The 23,443-nt window shown below is 35.3% G+C and overlaps 1 pseudogene across 1 annotated transcript; it reads right to left on the bottom strand.

Annotated features, from left to right (window-relative positions):
* Positions 1-19,106: 19,106 nt before the first annotated feature.
* On the bottom strand, positions 19,107-22,179 carry LOC101000969 (annotated as a pseudogene). Its single transcript, XR_002519592.2, has 2 exons — positions 21,551-22,179; positions 19,107-21,073 (listed from the first exon to the last, which is right to left on the bottom strand). The product of XR_002519592.2 is annotated as a protein SET-like (transcript).
* Positions 22,180-23,443: the final 1,264 nt, after the last annotated feature.

Genomic DNA, 23,443 nt, shown 5'->3' on the forward strand with positions numbered 1-23,443 from the left:
AGCCTCTCAGGGAACACTGGGTGATTCCCATTTAACTTATCAGTATTCTAAATCCTGTACTATAAAAACTATCCTCTCCTTGTCTCAATAAAAGGCTAAATAAATGAATAAATACATTGCTGTTTTTCATAACTGCACATTTGCTGATGCAATTCTAGGTACAGTTTTAATTACCAAATATATGCTGACTACCTGCCACCTCCTAGTTTGCCTACCTTTAGAATCACCCCCTCCTACCAAGCCTGTAAAATAACACGAGGTAAGTGCTCCTAAAATAGTACTTACCTGAATCCATAGCCTTAATTAAATAACTCAGTGACTCCATGTTGATCAATGGATCACTTGTATGTCAACTAACTCATTCTTTTAAACATTCAATGCATACTCAACACTACTACATGACACAGTGCTAGGCACTATGGTGAGTTTGTGTTTGTGTGTGTGTATGTGATGGAGCACAGTCAGAGGGAGAAAGGGGAAGCAAGAAATGAAATTAGTATGGTTCCTTCCATCTAGAAGCTTATACTCAAGTAAGGCAGATAAACCATATGCACAAATAGCTACAGCAGAGAGTATAACTATGCTTCAAGAAAAAAGGAACAATAATATGAATTATTTAAACTGACATTTAAAATTCTCCATAATTTTATCCCATCTTTATATCTGCTTTTGTTGTTGGTAACTTCATCAAGTATCTTCCCTTTTTAGGCAATCAACCTTCTTTAATGCAAGCTATGTTAATTCCTGCCACTATGCAATCTATGCTATTTCCCCATTCCTCTCTAGATATTCAGACTATTATTCATTTTCTCCATGAGGTTTAGAGAAAAGTCCAGTCCACATTTATCTTCTATATTCTTGACTCCCAATGGCTTTAATAATGTTTCTGTTAATAGTTAATATATATAGTAATAGTTAATATATTTTCTCTGGCCTTGTATCATTTATGTATGTCATGTCTCCTTAGGTAGACTAAGTTTATTTGGGTATGGACCATGGTTTTATCTCCATTTTCACCTTAAGTTGAAGGATAGCTAATAACTTATTGGGAGCTAACAGTGCCAGCCACTGTTCTAACTGCCTTACATATATGATCACATTTTTTCTGTACAGATCAGAAAAACTGAGTCACACAGTTAAAAGTGATTTGCATAAGATCATACAAATAATATGAAGTAGAATCAGATTTTGAATTCAATCTCTTTTCAGAGCCAATGCTCTTAATCATTACATAATGCTGCCTCCTTGATACAGAACTGAACACCAAAAAGGCACTCTAGGCACTCAGTTAAATGCTATGGATTGATGCTAAAATCTAAATGATTTAATACTTTTCACCAGTATTTATGCTACTGTTTACTCGTTTACAGACTAAGAAGAAAATAATTCTTATGCTTTGCATCTTGAATACTCAAGTTTGGTCTATGGTTCTTGGGAAAAAACAATTGATCTCTCAGATTAAGTTTCTTCCTAAAAAAGAGCCAAAGTGTTGAAATCAATATGATATTGACAGGAATTTGGGAGAGAGAAAAGATAGTACATCTTTAGTAGATGAATTATTTTGAAGATGTTGAAGAAACTTGGGCTGATAAAGCTATAGTAGAAATAAGGAACAAGGTGTTTTCCGCTGACAGAGAATATTCAAGTAGAATATTGGTATTTCTTTTGGTGACGGTATAAAGGGCCATTGATTTATACATCATAGTAAGGGTCTCCACACAAAAATTCATTTTTCTAGGTAATAATTGCTAAAATTCACATTTTCATTTGTTCATGTGTGTGTGTGTGTATATATATATATATATATATTATATATATATATATATAGAGAGAGAGTTTAGTATGATCCACTTTTAACTAAGTCTAAATGAAATGTTCCAGAGGCTTGGGATAGTTCATATCTAAACCAAAAGTTTTACTAGAATTCTTATAGGAATTAACCTCTGGACATTTGGGTTGCTTAATTCTATATTTTTCTTTTAATTTTTAAAAATTTGATACATAATAGATGTACATATGCTAGGGGTACATGTGATAATTTAATACATTCATATAATATGTAAAGATCAAATCAGTGTAACTGGGATATCCAACACCTTAAATAGTTACATTTTATTTATGCTCAAGACATCAAAATTCTTCTCTTGTAGGTATTTTGAAATACACAATAGTTTATTATAAACTATAGTCACTCTACTGATCTATCAAACACTAGGTCTTATTTCTTGTATCAAACTACATCTGCACTCACGGGCTGGTGAATTCTACAAAAGGGTAAAGGGGTTTGCCTATTGGTTTTTTCATTCCTGTCATTTTGGTAAGCAATATATAATCATCCATATACACTCCCTTTTGTACCATTTCTTGTTTATATTTGACTTTTGTTATTATATACACCCCCTCCTTAGTAAAAGGCTTTATGAAAATCCTAATAGCTCCATTAGGCACAAAGTGAATATAGTATCCCCTTATTGTAAAATAACAGGCAATGAACACAAGTAGAAGGTAGTTCAGCTTTGATCAAACTTTATATTTAGGTCAGTACTAATTGTGGCACTAGGATCATCCTGATTTTAATTGCGGCCTTCCCCCCAGCAGCCTGCTCTATCTCTGCATATTTTACCTTTCATGTCAAAGGAATTTCTCTCAACTATTGTTAACCTCATCGTTTTTCCAGTAGTTTTTAGTTCTTTTTTTTTCCCATATGGATGATTTTTTCTGAAAGGTCTTACATCCCATTGATCCCACCATAAGTTCCCACAAAATTCTTTAACAAAATTAAAATGTCTCAGGATTTCTATTTGCATTAGAGATATACTGCCTTTCTTTTCCTACACACTTTAGGGCTCCATAATAGAGTCCTATTTTGATGGATCATAGAGTTACAAAACCATGAACTATTAGAGTTGAGCAACAATTTAGAAAACCTTAATTTCACAGATATAGAAAGTGAGGCCCAGAAAGGTTAAATTACTCAAGCTCAGAAATTATTCATTTATCTATTTATTTTAACACAGAAGATGAGTGCTTACTGATACTACCTAGAAAATAAATTTTAGCTTTTTTTTTTTTTTTTAATAATAGCAATAGAATTCCTTGAGCCTCAGATTTACAAAATGGTTCCCAGAATGAGCAACAATGGTTTTGTAACATGCTATTTAAAAGAACAACTTAATATTTTCACCTAGGTTAAAACATATGTAATATATATTATACTGTCTGAAGAAATTATTTTATTTTCTTGTATAAGGACAGAAAATATAACCTCAATAAGCATCAAGTTAAAACTTAGGGAAGCATGTCAGATTTGAAGTAGCTATGTTTTTATGTTTAAACAGTCCAACATACAGAATTCACTTTCTTTTTATTTCATTTAGTTACCTTCATTTAGATTCCTGAGTGACACCTAGGTGGTGATGTCCCAAATTCATCTCCAATAAGCCTTGATCTGTAATATACCTCAGATGAAGAAGGAAAAAGAAATAGCACAATGTTAAGAATTTCTTGTTTTTATATGGGGTTGGCAGTTGCATGAAGCATTATCACAATATTTGATCTTCACAATGATTTTTAAAAATCATCATAGGTAACAGTAGCTTCATTCTACATAGAAATAAGGAATAAAAAGAAATAAAAAGAAAATATGTTCAAAGCTACAGATACAATAATTGTAAATAACATAAAACCAGTACATTTGTATAGCAATGACGGGTTCCAGAAAGTAATACAGCTCAGAGAAAATGCTCATAACATAAATTCTATTTCTTTGACTTCCAGAACTCTGCCATTTTGTCCCTTTATGTTGAGTTAAAGAAGAAAAACCTCAAGGAGAAAGTAACAAATTAGCCAGGGCAATAGCTGACGCCTGTAATCTCAGAACTTTGGGAGGTTAAGGTGGGAGGATCACTTGAAGCCAGGAGTTCAAGATCAAAATAGCGAAACCCCTTCTCTACTAAAAATACACAAATTAACCAGGTGCATTGGTTCACGCCTGTAGTCCTAGCTAATTGGGAGACTGAGTCACGAGAATAGCTTGAACCCAGGAGGCAGAGGTAGCAGTGAGCAGAGATGGCGCAACTGCACTCCAGCCTTGGCGACAGAGTGAGAGTCTGTCTCGGGGGGGAAAAAAGGTAATAAATTGCATCTTTACATACAACAAGAACAACTACTATAGTGTAATTAACCTTCATTGATTTTTGAACGTTTTCTGCATAGTCATAAATTACCTAAAAATAAGTTTCCTTTTAATGAATCTGTTTCAATTGCAAATTTCTACAAAGCAATGTTTGAAGTTTTTAGTAGCAAAGCACATAAAGAATATCTAGATTTTGTAAATCCAGTCCATTGTGCAAAATAAGTTTTAAGAGTTGTTTTTTTTTTTTTTTTTTGGAAAGAAATCAGGAAAGTTCTCAATATCCAAGAAAAAACTGTGTCCCATGGCTCTAATAGTCCTTTTGGTATTTTTCATTTAATATTTGATGACGTATTATTCAAACACATAGACATAGCAGTTTGCCTTGAAGAACTCTAAACAAAGACTGATATAGCTCAACTTAACTAAGCAGAAAGATATGTTATATGTTATGAAAGATGTGATTTCTCTCTTTTTTTTTGAGATGGAGTCTTGTTCTGTCGCCTAGGTTGTAGTGCAGTGGTGCGATCTCGGCTTACTGCAACCTCCACCTCCCAGGTTCAAGAGATTTCCCTGCCTCAGCCTCCTGTGTAGCTGGGACAACAAGCATGTGCCACCACTGGCTAATTTTTTGTATTTTAGTAGAGATGGGGTTTCATCATGTTGGTCAGGATGGTCTTGATCTCCTGCCTTGTGATCTGCCCACCTCGGCCTCCCAAAGTGCTGGGATTACAGGTGTGAGCCACTGCGCCTGGCCCATTTCTCTTTTACCTCTGATACATCCCCTCCAGTAATCAGACCTATTAGCTCTACCAAAACTTAAAGCGGCATTAATCCATGGTCTTCTATATATAGATAGGAACCTAATATTTAGAGTCTATTTGAAGAGAGGCAAGATGAACATCTTGAAACTCTTGAAGAAAATTACATCATATACTCTGAAACAAAAAGTTATGTATTTAATTCCAAGTTCTATCACTTATTTGGGAAAATTTGTTTCTCTCAGACTTAGATCTTCAGCAAAAAAAGGGATAAAAAGCCTACCTCCTTGGGTTCCTGTAACTAATGAGCAAATGTATGTGAGGTGGCAACCACAGTGCCTTGCATATAGTAGGACCTCAAAAATATGTTAGTGCCACACAAGTGCTAAACTCTATGATATTTATAAGTACAATATGGTATGGTAATTATAAGTACAATAAGAATTTACAAAAGAGATCAGTATAGGCTAGGTAAAGAGATGATATGTAGTGTGAGCTTTAAGAAAGTGAAATGAAGTACGGTGAAAGAACACTAGACTGAGCATCAGGCAACTTGGCCTCTTGTCCATGCACCAGATTCTAAAGCATATTAAATGCAGGACTTTTAACAAGTAAATTAATTTTTCTGGGTCTCACTACAACAAGGGGGCTACAATCAATACACTCAAAGGAGTTTTACAATGCCTCTAATCTATGGCCTACAGGCCTTTGGTTAAGATGTGACTAGGCAGCATGCTTTTTTATTTTCACAGGACAGGCAGTCTTAGGAAAAGCACAGGGAAGTTCATGAACAATGTAGGCATGAAACGGAGAGGTAGCATATCAGACAACAGAGGAACTCATAAGAAAATAATGTCTAATAAAATAATGTTGTTAGGTCATAGCCAGATTTTCTTTGACCATCAGGGTCAGGAGATTGGACTTGATCAAATAGCAAAAGTCAGTATCTGAGGAATGTGTAATGAAACAATATTGGGTGAAAATTATTCCAGGAGGATGAATTGAAGTGAAGAGAGATTATAGAGGCATAGAGACAGTCGAAAGGCTATGTAACTTTGAAATCATATCTTTATTTTAAAAGATAACCTAATAACCAAATCATTAATTGATATTCAACATATTGTAGATGCAGAATATAATAATGTATACAGTCTTATGAAAGCTTTAATTAGTTCAGTTTTAAGGAGTTTTATTGACAGTGCTAAGGAAGGCATAAAGCTTTACATATGCAGCACTTACTGTATTCATTTTAAACGTGTTGGACAACTTTAAGGTGTGAATACTACTGTTGTGTGACTTCCTTCAACAAATATTAAGTAACAATAAGCAGAATAATGACTATTACCTTAAAGAAAGGGCCATTCATGTTTAAATCTTCTTGCTAAGGATATATTATATGTTAGTAATTATTTTAGGTTAGCAAGGTTTAACAGTGTGTCCTTTTCCCAATTCCAGAGCCTGCTAGAAACAAATAAGATGGATGAGGCAATTACTACATGGTAGTTTGGAGGAACATTGGTGGCCCCAATAGACAATAAAGACCTGGCCATGTAAAGGGAAGGGAATGCATGAATGCATGTATGATAAATATTTATCAGGGATCTCTGCAATTTTTCAAAATTATTTGCTCATATCCTCAAAACCTTGGTTGTGCCTTTTTCTTTTCCATCTCAAGGTGTTCTTTTCATTAATCGGGGCCAAGATTTTGTCTGCTACCTGTCTGGAGGTATAACAAGTCAGTATGACAAGTGTGAAGAAATACGGATTGTTCTCAACTTATAAAAGAGCTGCACAACAGAAATTCATTTATAATTCAGTTATTTGTATTAAAAATTATTTTCTTATTAAAATCACTGCAAAAGTCCAGTTGGCTGTAGTCTCCAGCGTAAACCCAAAGCAGAGGACATTATCTCTGTCTGTGGGGTGTGTGCACGCATGTGTGTGTTTTTATAGACTTTCTGTTAGAGGGTAAAAAGGAGGTGGTAGGGATATATCAGGAGGCTGTTTTAGAGTCAGCAATGAGGTAGGTCAGTTGGCTCAGAACAGCTTGGTTACTTTCTGAATGAAGCAAGAATATTAGGGACACAGAGTGATCTCAGAATGGGAAAGAGATGAGCATTTAGTGAATAAATGAGGGTTTGTTAACACAGAGTGCTTATATTTTTGGTATTTGCAACTTCGGAAAGTTCAAGTCTGCAATTGTGCACATAGGTGCATGTATCCATGCTTGTGTGATGAGATGAGGCAGGTAAGGATATGCTAAGTATAATGTGGAAAAAAACCAATTCTCTTACAAATGGACGTAGACTAGCCAGAACATATTGAGATTTGATAATATAATAAAAATAAAGATTGCAGCAATTATGTTTATTATTCCACAGTTTCACTCGTTCACCATATAACATTATTTCCTTTGACTTTGCCTCCAATATACTGCCTTTTTACTGCTACAATCTTATACCCATTCTTTATTTAATTGAGGAACTCTAACGCACTGGATCAACAATCTCTATCCAGTAAACAGTTCACTTAATAAATCTGGGTATCTTTAGAAGGGGATTGGCTGACATGACTTATGGGAGGCCAAAACAGAAATTTCATACATGCTTGCTTAATAATTTTACACTAATTATATTTGACACCAAATACTTTCAAACACAGAATTTAAAACTTTGAAAAATGTAGTGTACTACTTGTCCCTTTAAGTGTAGAAAATGCAATACATTCCAACACAGCTGCCTCAGTTTATTTCAAACCTGAAAAACATGGCAGATTACACAGATCTTGCATCTGTTGAATGCACCATATCCACACTAGTGTCACTGAAGCAAATATTTCTGAAATTTAAAATTTAAAGTAAATTCCCTTTGGAGGAAATAAGCAGCTTCTTTAGTCAATTATTTGAGATTTATGATGACAGATAACACTAAAATTCTCCTAATTTAGTCTTTACCAATTTTTGGACTCAATTTGGTTTGGTCTGGTTTTCTCTTCCTGCCTGAATATGATGCATCACTAATCCTGTTGCTGTATTTGAGAGGGCTGGGCCAAGGGATCTTGAGTCATCAGGGAAGATATATGATTCTGAAATTCCTGTGGAGAGAAAGTCACTGCCACATATTTTCTATAGTAGGGGATGTAACAAAGATCGTCTTTACTTTGAGCTTGGAGTAATTGGTTCTCATTTGGATTGTCTTTGTAGGTTTGCTCAGAAAACTACACATAGTGTAGATGCAGGGAGAAGTCTAGATTCAATTAAAGACATCAGTCTTTTATCAGATTAACAATTGTTTTCTCCCTAATTATGCCAAGAACAACTGACAGGTCACATTATTAGCAGCGGGAAATTTTTGAATTGCTCAATATGTACTTATTAATGACATTCACTTTGAGATATTTGACTAATTTATCCTAAAAGGAGATTCCAATTTCATTTACTGTATTTCAGTTGGACACCCTCAGGACCCTATCTTATCTGACAACGAATCCAGCAATAGGAGACAATGGAAGCACTCTAGTATTATGAAGAAATATGATCAAACTGATGTATAAAAGAGAGACTTTATGGAAGGGTCTGGTTCACAGATGGCCCTAGTAAAGTAGTTTAATAATTAACAAATCTTTGGCAAGTAGTCTGTATCTTTGGGTAGAAGATGGTGTTGTGGTATCTTAGATTAAAAATTCTTAGAAACCATATTTTCCACTTAAGAAAATGCAGCATACTCCTACAAAGCTAGGAATGGAAAAATTGTTTATCTGTATGTAAATATATTTAATTAAGAAGCTATTTGACTGGATGTTGCTTTGATTATCTGGAGTATGTGGGTGCTATATTTACTTACCTAAAGGTTGAGATTTACTAAGATTTATTTCAATTAATATTAAAATAACTAAACTTATTCATCTATTCCCATGGCTGTATGAGGAGAAAGGAAATTATACACTGGGTAGACCACTTTTAAATGAATATATTCTGACATTAAGTTGATTGCTTTGGTTCACTTATGGTTGGTTAAAAAAATTTATTTATTTTAAAGTGAGATTTTCTAACTTTTAAAATTATTTAAGTGTGAAAGCACCCCTGTTCTCTCAATTATAATTGCTTGTGATTGACATATGGACATGGATATAAGAAAGTAGGAAAATATGGATATACCAAAGCTCTATGGGAAAGCAGTTGTCCATTCATCCAGAAAATGCTTTGCTAGTGAAGGCATATAAAGAGCATTGTTTCTAAGTTATTCATAATGTATTTTGAAGTTCTGTCAATCTCCAATAAAAATCATGAAAGTGATTGCAGACATTTCTGTTACCTAGTCAAGGTCAAAAGTTGTATGTACCCAGGGCATAGCATTTATTTGACTGGATATTCTATTCAAAACTATTTTTTATTATTCTATTTTGGGGGAATCAATACCTTCTATTTTAAAAATTTGATTCTTCTTCTGGTGAAAGCAGCTTATTTGCAGGTCATTTTCATCTAAAATCAACATAACATTTTACACACACATAGTTAGGAAACATAGTTCTTACATGTTATGATTTGAAATACAAAATGAAAGCTACATTATTTAAAACTAGTTATCTAAAACTTATTACATTTATATTTTCATTCAGCTGGAAACATCAACGCAATAAAATAAAACATATTTTAGTTGCTTTTATGTACTCAACACAGGAGCACCCAGATTCATAAAGTAAGTTGTTAGGGACCTACAAAAGACTTAGATTCCCACACAACAATAGTGGAAGACTTCAACACCTCACTAACAGTATTAGACAGATCGTCAAGGCAGAAAAGTGACAAAGATACTCAGGACCTGAACTTAACACTGGACCAAGTGAATCTAATAGATATCTACAGAACTCTCCTTTCATTAACAACAGAATATGCATTCTTCTCCTCACCACATGGCATATACTCTAAAACTGACCACATAATCTGTTGTAAAACAATCTTCAATAAATTCTTTAAAAACCTGAAATCATAACAACACTCTTGGAACAAAGTGCAATAAAAATATATTTCAATATAAAAAAATTCCTCAAAGCCATAAAATCACATGGAAATTAAACAACCTGCTCCTGAATAACTTTTGGATAAATGATGAAATTAAGACAAAAATCAAGAATTTATTTGAAACTAATGAGAACAAAATAAAACATGCCAGAATCTCTGGGACACAACTAAGGCAGTGTTAAGAGGGAAACCTGACGTGCTAAGTGCCCACATCAGAAGGTAATGATCTCAAATTAACAACTTAACATCATGACCAGAAGAACTAATAAAGCAAGAGCAAACCAATCCCAAAGTCAGCAGAAGACAAGAAATAATAAAAACCGGAGTTGAACTGAAGAAGATTGAGACGCAAAAAAACACACAGCAGATAAATGGACCCAGGAATTGGTTCTTTGGAATAATTACAATCGATAAACTGCTAGCTAGACTAATAAAGAAGAAAAGGAGGACCAAATAAACACAATTAGAAATGATGAAGGGAACATTATCACTCACCTCTAAGAAATACAAGCAACCATCAGAGACTAGTATAAACATCTCTATGCAGAGAAGCTGGAAAATCTAAAAGAAATTGATAAAATCCTAGATAAATATATTCTCCCAAGACTGAACCAAGAAGAAACTGAATCACTGAACAGACTAAGGATGAGTTCCAAAATTGAATCAATAATAAATAACCTACCAACCAAAAATAATTAAAATAAAATTTAAAAAAAAAAAAAAAAGCCCAACACCAGAAGGATTCACAGAAGAATTCTACCAGATGCACAAAGAAGAGTTGGTACCATTCCTATTGAAAATATTCCAAAACATGGAGGAGAAGGCCTCCTCCCCAACTCATTCCATGAGGCCAGTATCATTGATACCAAAACCTGGCAAAGACACAATAACAAAAAAATTTAGGCCAACATCCTAGATGAAAATAGATGCAAAAATCCTCAAAAAATACTAGTAAACCAAATCAGGCAGCACATCGAAAAGCTAATCCACCACAGTCAAGTAGGTTTTATCCCTGGGATGCAAGGTTGGGTCAGCATATGCAAATCAATAACTGTTATTCATCACATAAACAGAAATAAAAACAAAACAACACGATTATCACAATACATGCAGAAAAGACTTTTGATAAAATTAAACATCCCTTGATATTAAAAACCTTCAATAATCTAAGGATTGAAGGAATGTACCTCAAAAAAATATGATCCATCTATGAAAAACCTACAGCCAACATGATATTGAATCAGCAAAACCTGGAAGCATTCCCGTTGAAAACTGGCACAAGACAAGGATGCCCTCTCTTTCTACTCCTATTCAACATAGTATTGGATGTTCTGTCCAGAGCAATCAGGCAAAAGAAAGAAATAAAAGGCAACCAAGTAGGAAGGGAGGAAGTCAAATTATCCCTGTTTGCAGATAACATGATTCTATATCAAGAAATCCCCCTAGTCTCTGCCCAAAAGCTCCTTCAGCTGATAAACAAGTTCAGCAAAGTTTCAGGATACAAAATGAACATATAAAAATCAGTAGCATTCCTGTAAACCAACAAAATCCAAGCTGAGAGTCAAATCAGAAATGCAATCCCATTCACAACTGCCACGAAGAAATTAAAATACCTAGGAATACAGCTAACCAGGGAGGTAGAAGATCTTTATAATGAAAATGACAAAACACTGCTCAAAGAAATCAGGGATCACACAAACAATTGGAAAAACATTCCATCCTTATGGATAGGAAGAATCAATATAGTTAAAATGACCATACTGCCTAAAGCAATTTACAATGGTTTAGATACAATGCCATTTCTATCAAACTATCAATAACATTCTACACAAAACTAGAAAAAAAACTATGGTTAAATTCATATGAAACCAGCAAAAAGCTTGAATAGCCAAGGCAACCCTTAGTGAAAAAAAGCAAAGCTGGATGTATCATGTTACTTGATTTCAAACTATACTACAGGGCTATCATAACCAAAACAACATCGTACTGGTACAAAAATGGAAACATATACCAAGGAAACAGAATAGAGAGCCCAGAAATAAAGCTGCACACCTACAGCCATCTGATCTTTGACAAAGCTGACAAAAAAAACAAGCAATGGGGAAATAACTACTTATTCAATAAATGGTGCTGGGATAACTGACCGGTCACATGCAGAAGATTAAAATTGGACTCATTTCTTACACCATATGCAAAAACCAACTTAAGATGGATTAAAGACTTAAATATAAAGCCTAAAATTATAAAACCTCTGGAACATAACCTAGGAAATGCCATTCTGGACATAGGAACTGACAAAGGTTTTGTGCCAAGATACCCAGAGCAATTGCAACAAACACAAAAATTGACAATTGAGGTCTAATTAAACTAAATAGCTTCTGCACAGCAAAAGAAACAATCAGCACAATAAACACACAACCTACAGAATGGGAAAAATATTTGCAAACTACACATCTGATAAAGGTCTAATATACAGCATTCATTAAGGAACTTAAATTTACATGCAAAAAACAACTTCATTAAAAAATGGGCAAAGGACACGAACACTCTTCAAAAGAAGACATACATGCAGCCAATAAGCACATGAAAAAATGTTCAACCTCTCTAGTCATTAAAGAAGTGCAAATTAAATCCACAGTGAGATATCATTTTACACCAGTCAAAATGGTTACTATTAAAAAATAAAAAAATAACAGTGCTGGTGAGGTTGTGGATAAAAGGAAATGGTTATACACTGCTCTTGAGAGTGTAAGTTAGTTCAGCCATTGTGAAAATCAAGGTGGCAGTTACTCAAATACCTAAAAAAATAATTATCATTTGACCCATCAATCCTCTCATTGGGTATATACTCAAAGGAATATAAATTATTCTACCATAAAGACACATGAACACATATGTTTACTGCAGCACTATTCACAATAGCAACGACACAGAGTCAGCCTAAATGACCATCAATGGTCCACCAGATAAAGAAAATGTAGTACATATATACCATGTAATACTATACAGCCATAAAAAGAGAATGAGATCATGTCCTGTGCAACCACATGGATGGTTCTGGAGACCATTATCCTTAGAAAACTAACGCAGGAACAGAAAAGCAAATACCCTAAGTTCTCACTTATAAGTTGGAGCTAAATGATGAGAACACATGGATACAAAGAGAGGAAAAACAGACACTAGGGCCTAATTGGGGATGGAGGGTCAGAGGAGGGAGAGGATCAGAGAGAAATACCTGTAGGGTGCTATGCTTCATACATGTGTGATAAAATAATCAGTACACCAAACCTCCATGCCATGAGCTTACCTATATAATAACAAACCAGCATATGTATCTGTGAACCTAAAATAAATGTTAAATGAAAAGAAATACTTTCATACTACTGCAAAGTTTCATTTGTAAGAAACAACTGGGAAAAAAATATCTCTTTTTTCTAATGTTAAGGCTTTTATCTGGGCAATATTATATTTATTACTTATAAGTGGCCAACATTACCCTTAAGTTTACAAAAGGAGAAGGTGTAAAACCATACTAGATAATCACGACTCTTTCTAGGGAGGTGAAGTCTCTTAGGAACATCACAAAATTGTTCTCTATTGAAGTAAAAATATTATGGAGATACCAATTTTATACTTTCATTTTGGTTATAAGAATCTGTGTCTCATCTAAATGTACAGATGCATTCAATTATATATTATAGTAGAAAACAAAGTAATTATTTCACATTGCACATTTATGCACATGGACAGTATAATCCAAATTAAACGTTTGTTTACCTTGACTAATGAAGGATAACAAGGCTAAAATTCAATGTGTACCATTTTAATTATGCCTCAGTGAAAACATATTAATGATATTTCATCAAAAAGAATATTTGCTGTTGTCAAAATAGTTATCAGACTTAGCAATCTTAATTTGTATATGCAATTCAGAGTGCTAGAGAAAACATTTGATCAAGATGTATTATTCATCAAAAATATAATTTTACTTATTTTCAGGAGAAATAAGATAGAGTAAGTTTTAAGTCAAAAGTAGAAAAGATTTGGAGTTCTCTGCTCCTGCCTATCGTGTCATCAAAGTAACTCAAATTCTATGACTTTAAGGGAGAGATTAAAATATCATGGCTATTTCAGAGAGCCTTCTTAATAAAATGATATTTTTGAGAGATGGTTATTTCTAAATGGCTTGATCCATGGTATTTAAGGCTCATTGGGCTTTATTCTCTCTCTGCACATAGAGGGAAAGAACTAACACTAGGCCATGTATGGACGAGAGGAAGTAGGTCAATAGATTATGGCTAAGTTTACATTTATGAACTATGCAACCCTTGAAAGAGTAGAAAGCCAGCCAGCCACAGTGAAACCAAGACCATTTTGCTACTTGCCAGCTGTACAGCAGATAAATATTTCAAATGGAAAATCATGTTGCTGGCTTTAAAGGTCAAAGGAGAAGTAACACTGAATACCCTGCTACCTCTCTTCCATAACTTATATATCCAAGTGAAAAAGGAACTTTTAGATCCTGTTCAATGACCTAATACTCTGAATTATAGGAAATGAAAAAAAATTTAAAATCTACACTTGTATAAACTTACCTTAAAAAACTGATTAGCAGCACCTGATGATATGGCAAACTTCGTAACATCTGGTGGTTCATCTTCTACTATAATATCAAAACTAGGGAGTAGAATATTTGGATTGGCATGGAAGTTTAAACTAGCAGGATTTTTTTTCTTTCTTTCTTTTTTTTTTTTTTTTTGCAGTTGCAAGATTTAATGGGGTGAAAACAGGACTCCCATACAAAGGGAGGGGACCCAAAGAGGGCAGCTGCCGGCTCGAATGCCTGGGTTTATATCCCGATCATTGTCCCTCCCGCTGTGGTCTCAGGCGATAGATGATTGGCTATTTCTTTACCTCCTGTTTTTGCCTAATGAGCATTTTAGTGAGCTCTCTTTACTACCTGATTGGTCGGGTGTGACCTAAGTTGCAAGCCTGGTGTCTAAAGGTGGAAGCGGTCACTTTCCCAGCTAGGCTTAGGGATTCTTAGTCGGCCTAGGAAATCCAGCTAGTCCTGTCTCTCAGTCCTCCCTCTCAACAGGAAAACCCAAGTGCTGTTGGGGAGGTTGGCTGATGACCACTCTAACTGTAAACTAGCAGGATTCTTGATACCAATGGGATTCCGGACCCTAGAGAAATCTGTTAACAAGTTAGACTACTTGGCATCAAGGACATCTTTGGAGCCAGTGACGTGCTTAAAGCTAGCAGAGTCCATGCAGTCAACAGAGATTTAGAAGTGAGCACCAAATTTATGGTCATTAAAAACTGTATAATTTCTACCAAACTTAGATGGATCAGAAAATTTAGAGATGGTCAAATTGTCAGGAGTGGAAGTATAGTTAATGCCAACAGCAAAAGTTGGGGGAGTTTCCATAAACAATATTTGGAATAGAGAAACTGGAATGGATTTTTAATTCAGGCTCAGGAAGATTAATATTGATGGCAATAATGGAATTATGAGCTATATGAGTATTTATGTCATATAATTGGAGTTGATGACAAAGTTAGAGCCAAGGAAATGAGTAAATCTAAGGATATGGTTAGTGTCTGAGGCACAGATGGCATCTGCAATATAGCTAGGACTGCAATATAGCATGACTACAACCAGTGGTGGTGTTGATGTCAGTTGCATTGACTGCACTAGCTGAAAAGCTAGGGCTGGTGATATAAAACGGTTTCTGGAAATATAGTTTGGGTGAACTACAAAGTTACAAAGTTAGAATCCACTGTGTGAGTAAATCCTAGGACATAGTCAAGGTCTGTGTCATAGTTTGGGGCAGCTGCATAGTTGTATCCAGCAGCACTAATGGGTTCTGTACCGTAATTGGGGTCGATATCATTATTAGAACCAATAGCAGTGTTGCGAGTAGTAGCATTATTGGGCCTGGCATTATATTTAGATTCAATGTCTCTTACGGGGCCAGGGCTATTGTTGTTGGGGCCAGTGCCATTGTTGCTGGGGCCGTGGCTTTTGGGGCCCATTTTTAATATTTTTGGAGTCACGGACACTGTTGTGGAAAATGTCATTGCCTGGCTCAGTGGTATTGCTAGGGCTGTCATCATTGCTGGAACCAGAATTGTGGTCCTGACCAGTTCTATTTAAGGACCCAGAGGTGTGATTTGGATTACTGCCATTGTCAGAGTCAGTAGTACTTTCCTTATCAACACTATTGTCTAAGCCAGAAGCATTGTCTGAATTGTTGATGTATTTGTTTTCCTCAGAATCAGTGCTATATTTGGAGTTTGCATCATTGTTAGTGGCATTAAAAATGTTAGGGTCAGTTTTACTGTTGGGGTCAGTTCCATTATTAGGGTCACTATCACTGTTCGAATTATCACCACTTGTAGAGCCAGCATCAGCACTGGGATCAGAACCATTGTTGGTATCAACATAATTTTCAGCATTGCTATCTTTGGGAGTAGTGTCATCAGTATCAGACCTGTCTTTGGGATCTTTCTTATCTTTGGTGTTGTCTTTATCTTCAGTGTCTGTTTCATCTTCAGCATCTGTCTCATCTTCAGAGTCTGTCTTATCCTCATGGTCTAACTAATCTTTGGGGAAGAGACTTGTCTTTGGCATTGGTCTTATCTTTGAGATTGCCAGCACTGACCAGTTTAGTCTCATTTTCAGGATTGGCCTCATTTTGGAGTTTGAAAGTTACATTGTACTTTCCATCACTTTCAAGGCCAGAAATATTGCTGGGGTTGATGACATTGTCTGGGCCAGGGGTACTATGGCAGCTCATGTTATTTTGGGGTTTCATGAAAAAGGTGCAGATGAATAGTAGAGCCTAAGAGATTTTTGAAAGCTGAGCAACTTTCATAATGTAAATAAGAAGTTGAACCTAAGGAATATTTAGAATCTTCCTGGTGTAGAGGACAGTGGTTGCCCACAGGAGACTTAGGATCCAGGGACCGAGATAAGGGGTTATTTCGAGAAGTCTCACAGTGTCTAACAGATTTAGGGTTCAGATAATATTTTCAATCTAAGGGAATTTGGAGATGTAAAGAATAGTCAGGGTCTGAATCATCATTAGAATTTATGAGACATATATGAAAAAGAGAACTACTGATTTCCATCAAACATTTGGGACATATTTGAACTCCCATGTCCAAAGAATAGGTGTTATTTTTATGAGTCTTGGAGTGTGCAGCAGACCTAGGGCTTACGGAATTTGGGTGGAATGCCAGAGGTGTAGCCCTCAGCAATTAGGAGATGAATAGGATTCATTTGAGACCCAGAACTCTGAAAACTATGTGTATATCTGTAGTCCTTGTAATGGCTCTTATGGAGATAAATTTTGTGGTTTTCATTTATGTGATGCTTGTTATCTATGAAAGTATTTGGGTCTAGAGAAAGGTTGCTGCATTTTTCCTTTAACTTTCGCTGTGATTCTTGTTTGTCTCTGAGAGTTGGAGACACCTCTTTGAATCCCATAATTTTGTAATCACTGAGGTACCTCACAGGTTGAATTATGAAAAATGCTAGAGAGAAACAAGTAAAATATGAGTAAGACTATAATGAAATCTGACTTTGACACTGACATTACAACATAAATCCAAAAAATATTCCCTTCAGTAAGTTATTGTCAGTATTATCTGATATTTCAAGAGGAAGACATGATCCTAAATTTTCTGCTCAAGTAGGTGTCACCTTGAGCTTGCTAAAACATAAAAAAAGAAATGTGTACATTTATGTCATATGTTTATACTCTTCAGATTCACAGAGCTTCCTTTTAAGATGAGAACTCACTATATAGGAATTCATTGGAATAATGTGGTCAAAATAAAATGGTTGTTTTACATAGCTTGGTTACTACAGATCTATATTACTTTTTAATTTTGCCTCTAGTAATACTTACATTTTTTTCTTTCATGGAATATAATCTCTATAATTTATAAAATCTCTATGTTTGAAGACAATAATATTCTCAGGCTTGATATGTGAAAATTGCAAAACTTTCTGATATTATATTTAATAGCAAGAATCAATTTCCATAGCTATTAAAAACTTGCTGGTACATGATTCTGGATATTTAGATATTTATCAGTATCTTAGCTTTAACAAGGATGCCCACTTTTACCACTTCTACTCAACATTATACTGGAAGGCCTTGCCAGAAAACTCAGGCAAGAGAAAGAAAAAAATGGGCATCCAAATTAGAAAAGAAGTGGTCAAGCAATTGCTGTTTGCTGATGATATGACAGTATACCTAGAAAACCCTAAACACTACTCCAAAAAACTCTTACATTTGATAAATGAATTCAGTAAAGTCTCAGGTTACAAAATCGATGTACACAAATCAGTAGCACTGCTATACACCAGCAGTGACCATGCTGAGAATAAATAAAAAACTCAATCACTTTTACAATAGCTGCAAGAAAATAAAATACCATTTGATCCAGCAATTCCACTACTGGGTAACTACTCAAAGGAGAAGTCATTATATCAAAAACACACCTGCATGCATATGTTTATCATGGCACAACTCACAATTGCAAATATATGGAATCAATCTAAGTGCTCATTAACTGATGAGAGGATTAATAAATGTGATATACATACACCATGGAGTACTACTCAGCCATAAAAAGGAATGAAATAATGTAGTTTGCAACAACTTGGATGGAACTGGAGGCCATTATTCTAAATGAAGTAATGAAGAAATATAAAACCAAACATTGGACTTTTTCACTTGTAGGAGCTAAACCATGAGGATGCAAAGGCATTAAGAATGATATAATGGATTTTGGAGACTTATAGGGACGGTTGGGAGTGGGTGAGGGAGAAAAGACTACATATTGGGGACAGTGTAAACTGTTTGGGTGACAGATTCACTAAAATCTCAGAAATCATCACTAAAGGACTTATCCATGTAACCAAAAACACCTGTATCCCCAAATCTATTGAAATAAAAATAAAAATTAATTAAAAGATACAGGGCTTCTATTTCTGTATCCAAAAAAAATCTTTGCCTAACCCAAGGTCACAAAAATGTTTCTGCTCTGTTTTCATCAACAATTTTTTTAGTTTTAGGATTTATTAAATAAATATTAAATAAATAATACTGTATTAATATTTATTATTTATGTATTTATTTTTATAACAATTTGTTATTTAGATCTAACTCGGTTATTTTTGTATACGATGCAAGAAATGCATACAATTACAGTTTTTTTGTTTTGCTTTTGTTTTTTAAAAATCTTTATGTTCCTTTATTGGAGCAAGATTCCTGATCGGTATACAGTGATATATTTACTAAACAGAGACCTGTGCAGAAATTACATGCTATCCATCCAGGGTTGACCTGTCCATTAATTCACCTCTGACAAAGTGGCATTTAATTTCAGCTACTATATTTTACACCATTAAAAAGCTTATGCATTAGGGTGCTTCCCTGCACAATGGCATTGAGCAGACAGAGCTGAGTCCATTATCCCACCCAGATTCACATAGTCACATTTGAGAACTTTATACCGGAGAGCAGGGACAGTTACTGCCAACCATCACAGACTTCTTACTCTGAATGCCTATCTTCGTGGCCACATTTTATATAGCCAATGAAGACATGCCAGCAACAGTCCCATGTATATCTTGGCATTAGAGCACCAGGTCTGTTGGATGGTGGTGGCAGGCACTATTATTTTATATCCAGGTAAAAGGCCAATTTTATAAACTGCCACTTGGAGATAAAAATCAAGGGCTCAATATACTCAGAAAGTATTGAGCAATCTGGTATCCCAAATGATGTGAATATTTTCTGAAACCAGTGGCAAATTGTCCCCACCTTTCCCAGCTATGGAGATATTAATACATTGATTCAAATCCCATTACTCAGTCCACATAGCCCTGAGGTCATCCTGCAAAGTGCATATCAAAAAGTACAAAGTTAGGGTGACAAAGTTTGACAGTGATGTTATACAAGTCACACTTGAAAGGTCATAGTAAGCATACCTATGCTGAAAGAAAAGCATCAAATTCTTGGTGTACACATTTAGTTTTATTGTAACAAAGTAACTTGTACACTTTTAACATTTAAAACTGAGCATCATCTTTCCTTGCCAGTGAAACAAAAAGAAAATTTAAAAATAAACAGGAACAAAATTACAGTAGAGAATGTCAATTCCAAATAAAGTCCTACTGGTTGTGCTGATTCTCCCATTGAGTGGCAGGGCTCAATTCATCATTAGGAGATAATTTGTTTTAAAAGTGTCATCTTAAACCGCAAGTATGTCTGTCAAATATCACAATTAAACATGCCAAAGGAGAAGTCATGCTGTCAAAATGCCCACTTAACCCACCCAAACATCTCAAACACCCTTTGCTGATCTTCCATAACCACATTTTTATACTTTTTTTTTCTTTTTTTCAACAAGAGAAAGTAGACAGACACATGTTGGTAAGGGCTAGCTGTCCATATTCACATAGAGACACAGTGTACTCTCTGAGCCCAATACATAGAGAAAGGAGGAAAAAAGCTAGAATTCTATGCACTACTACACAGGGGCCTGGCACCCTCCAGCTTCCAGCAAAGCAAAGGGAGCAGGTTTTTCTATTTTCCCACGGAGCTCAGTGTTGTTCATTCCATAGAGTTTTTGTTCAGACAGGAAGGGATAAAAATGAATTTCAAACAGAAAGGGGTAGAGACTCTTTTCCCATTGGATTCTGCTCAAGGTATTTCCCCCCAAATAGGTTGAGAACCATGGTGTAGAGAAAAGAGACCTCAAGAACAGGGCAACTGAGTACAAAAGGAAAAAATAAATAAAAAAGACTGCAACTTGTTCCCAGGGACTGGAGAAAATTTTTAAAAAGGAAGATTGAAATCCATCAGTGTTCTATTAGTAATCTTCTCCTTCATCCTCCTCTCCATCCTCCCCTTCATCATCATTTTCATCTTCTTCACTTTCATCTTCATCTCCTTCTTCATCAATATCTTCTAATCCTTCCTCCTCTTCATCATCATCATCTCCTTCTTCCCCTTCTTCATCATCCATGTCGGGAACCAAGTAGTACTATAATTGGTGTGGTCAAATATCATCTTTGAAGACGTCTAACTCATCGGCACCTGCATCAGAATGGTCAGTAAACCAGGTAAAGAAGCTCTCTGTCACTGATGGACATTTGGGTTGATTCCAAGTCTTTGCTATTGTGAATAGTGGATTAAGAAAATGTGGCACATATACACCATGGAATACTATGCAGCCATAAAAAAGGATGAGTTTGTGCCCTTTGTAGGGACATGGATGCAGCTGGAAACCATCATTCTCAGCAAACTATCGCAAGAACAGAAAACCAAACACCGCATGTTCTCACTCATAGGTGGGAACTGAACAATGAGATCACTTGGACTCGGGAAGGGGAACATCACACACCAGGGCCTATCACGGGGAGGGGGAAGGGGGGAGGGATTGCATTGGGAGTTATACCTGATGTAAATGACTAGTTGATGGGTGCTGACGAGATGATGAGTGCAGCACGCCAACATGGCACAAGTATACATATGTAACAAACCTGCACGTTATCCACATGTACCCTAGAACTTAAAGTATAATAATTAAAAAAAAAAAAAAAAAAAAGACGTTCTCTGGTTCCTCATGCTGCCTCTTCCTGCTGGCTTTATTCTGTGTTTGTCTTGAACATTTCATCAAATCCTTTCCAGATTTCCATTTGATTTCAGTGGACTTTAAAGATGAATCACCACTCTCATGCAGACGAAATTCTTTGGAGAGAACTTTATTTTCAAAGTAAGGATTTTCATCAAAATAAAAATCTATTCTCTAACCTGATTTAATATCTTCAAATTCTGTCACTTCAACTCTGGTCAAATAATGCAGTGTCTCTTCGTCCTCCTCCCCAAGTAGTGTAGATACTTGTGGATGGTTGACAAATGTTGTTACCCCAAAATTTGGGATTTTGGTGATAAATTCTGACCCCTTCTGAAAAAATGATTGGCGGAGTTTCTTATATTTCTGCTCTACATTCATAATCTCCTCACTGGCTTGTTCATTAAGTCTGTCTATTTCATTTTGTACTTCATCGATGTGTTCAATGCCTTCTTGCTGTTCTTTTTCTTCCTTCTTCGGCAAGCCTGCAGAGGCCGATGTCTCCTCCGGTCTCAGAGCAGGAGGTGGTCTTGATTTCTTCTTTTGAGGTGAGAGTGGAGATTGGCATTTGGACTCCATGCTGCTAGGGAAGTCCAAGAACCAGACCACAAGTCTCCTTACTCATCCGGAAGCAGGCAGAAGACTCTGTTTTGCTTTGTTTTGTTTCACATTTGGATATCGAATGGTATCAGCACCATTTTTTTAAACACTTTTTTTTTCACTGAATTGATGTTGCACCTTGGTAAAAGATGGATCTTCAAGAGACTGAGAAGATAAGCCACAGACTGAGAGAAAATATTTGCAAAACACATATCTGATGAAGGACTGATATCTAAAATACAAAAAAGAACTCTTAAAATTATACAGTAATAAAATGAACAACCTGATTAAAAAATGGGCAAAAGACTTGAACGGACATCACATCAAAAAATATATAAATTTGGCAAATAAGCATATGAAAAGATGCTCAACTATCGTAGGTCATTAAGGAGTTGCAAATTAAAACGACAATGAGATACCACTTTGCATGCATTAGAATGGCCAACATCCAAAACAATGACAATGTTAAATGTTGGTAAGAAAGTGAAGCAATGGGAACTCTCTTTCATTGCTGTCAGGGATACAAAATGATACAGCCACTTTGAAAGACAGATTGACATTCTTACAAAACTAAATATTCTCTTAATCATATGATCCAGCAATTATGCTCTTTTATGTTTACCCAAATGAATTGAAATATATGGCTACACAAAAATACCTGTACATAGATGTTTATAGCAGCTTTATTCACAATTGCAAAAAGTTGGAATCACCCAAAATGTCCTTCAGTAGGTGAATGTATAAATAAATTGTGGTACATCTACATAATGCAATATCATTCAGTAATGAAAAGAACTGAGTTATCAAGCCATGAAAAAACATGGCGAAAACTTAAATGTATATTATTAAGTGAAAGAAAGACACCACTTTGGAAAGGCTATTTACTGTATGATTCCAACCACATGACATTCTAGAAAAGGCAAAACTATGGAAACAATAAAAGGAGTAGTGGTTGCTAGGAAAAAGAGGAGAGGAAGAGATAAATAGGCAGAACATAGAGGAATTTTAGGGGAATGAAACTATTCTGTGTGATACTAAAATACATGATATATGCCATTTAATATTTCTAAAAACCTGTAAAGTGTACCTCAATGTAAATTATGGATTCGAGGTTGTAATTATATGTCAGTATAGATTCATTGATTGTAACAAATGTACCACTCTGGTGCAGGTTGTTGACAGCTGAGGATGCTGTGCCTGTGTGGCAGCACAGTGTCTGTGGGAACTCTCTGTGTTTTTTGAGACAGAATCTCACTCTGTTGCCCAGGA

The sequence above is a fragment of the Papio anubis genome, chromosome X (genome assembly GCF_008728515.1).
Source record: "Papio anubis isolate 15944 chromosome X, Panubis1.0, whole genome shotgun sequence".
Lineage (NCBI taxonomy): Eukaryota > Metazoa > Chordata > Mammalia > Primates > Cercopithecidae > Papio > Papio anubis.